At 34.9% G+C, this 1,467-nt stretch overlaps 1 non-coding gene across 1 annotated transcript; it reads left to right on the forward strand.

Moving 5' to 3' along the window:
• The first annotated feature begins 57 nt into the window (after window positions 1-57).
• On the forward strand, window positions 58-176 carry LOC111735509. Its single transcript, XR_002778819.1, has one exon. It is a non-coding gene; the product is annotated as a 5S ribosomal RNA (ribosomal RNA).
• The last annotated feature ends 1,291 nt before the right edge of the window (window positions 177-1,467 follow it).

Below are 1,467 nucleotides of genomic sequence, written 5' to 3' on the forward strand. Positions count from 1 at the left end.
TCCTCCTCCTCCTCCTCCTCGTCCTCCTTCTTCTTCTTCTTTTCTTTTTTAAAGAATATCTATGGCCATGCTACCCTGAACAAGCCCGATCCTGTCTGATCTCGGAAGCTAAGCAGGGTTGGGCCTGGTTAGTACTTGGATGGGAGACCACCTAGGAAGACCAGGTGCTGTAGGTGTAAAAAATAAAAAAGTAAAAAATAAAGGATTGTAAACTGACAAGGTCCTTGTAATCTGTGAAGTCAACCAAGGGTTGCCTTACCTAAAAAAAAAAAAAAAAAAAAAAACCTACCACATAGAAAAATTATCTGAAAGAAGTTGAGGCAGAGAAATGAGATAAGAGAAACCATTTGACTCAGGCTTCATTCTTGGTCTAATCGTGCAGTTCCCAAACTACATGCTGTGGTACCCCTGATGCTATAATGAATTCATATAGACACTGCAAGATGTTTTCCATTCCGAGGGAAACGGTGACATTTACCAAACACTACATGAGCTATTACTATTAAGCTGCTTGGACATTAATGAACTAAATAAAGAAATTAGTTTGGACATAAACTAAATTAAATGAAACTATTAGATATTTCTTTTGACCTAAGAGCACTTTTTAAAAATACTGCTACACTAAGGGTGCTGTGAACAGAGTAAGTTTGGGAACCTCTGGTCTAGACAATTGATGATGGTCGCCATTCATGTGCAAAGAAGACAAAACCAGCATGTCCTAGTCTTCGGAATGGTTTGGAATAAAGTAATGCTTTTGCAAAAACTGGTTTTCCTTAATATGGGACATTTTTATTTACTTGCATATTTACATTGAGAAAATATTTATTTTCTAGTGATATAGAGAACTACATTCAACCAGTGCTTTTTTCTTTTTTCTTATGCAATGAATTAGGTTTAGAAAAAGTTCAGATTTCAAAGATAGTCTAAATATTTTCTTTACCCATCTTTCGAAAACTGACGATTCTGTAGAATGATGGTATGAGACATGTAAACCCATGAGAAATTATGTTCATTTGTATAATAGGCCATGGTGGAAAGAGGTGTCTTAGAGCATATAATACAGGCTATTTTGAGTCACCAGGTGAAAACTTGACCTTAAAGTATTTGCTCCATTATAGTTTGTGATACTATGTGCCTCATCTGTCAATGAGGAAAGTACTGTATAAAGGTTGAAAACTATAGGGTTTCAATGAAGGCATTGTTTAAAAGCTATTGAAAATATTCTAGAACCTTCTGTTATTTCTTCCTAAAATAAATCTTTTCAAGACATTCTTTTTTACTGTGCGGTGTGATAATACAAGGTAAAGATATATTTTCCTATAGTATAACTGTTCTCTCTTTAAAATACTATAGGAGTTTGCAATGAGTGAAAATGGATAAGCTGAAACTTCATTTTCTAGAATGTCTTTCCTGTATGTTTCTAAGTTAAAGCTGGCCAAAGGAGGAATTCACATGAGATTTGGAAGC

The sequence above is a fragment of the Pteropus vampyrus genome, unplaced genomic scaffold (genome assembly GCF_000151845.1).
Source record: "Pteropus vampyrus isolate Shadow unplaced genomic scaffold, Pvam_2.0 Scaffold1000002552, whole genome shotgun sequence".
NCBI lineage: Eukaryota > Metazoa > Chordata > Mammalia > Chiroptera > Pteropodidae > Pteropus > Pteropus vampyrus.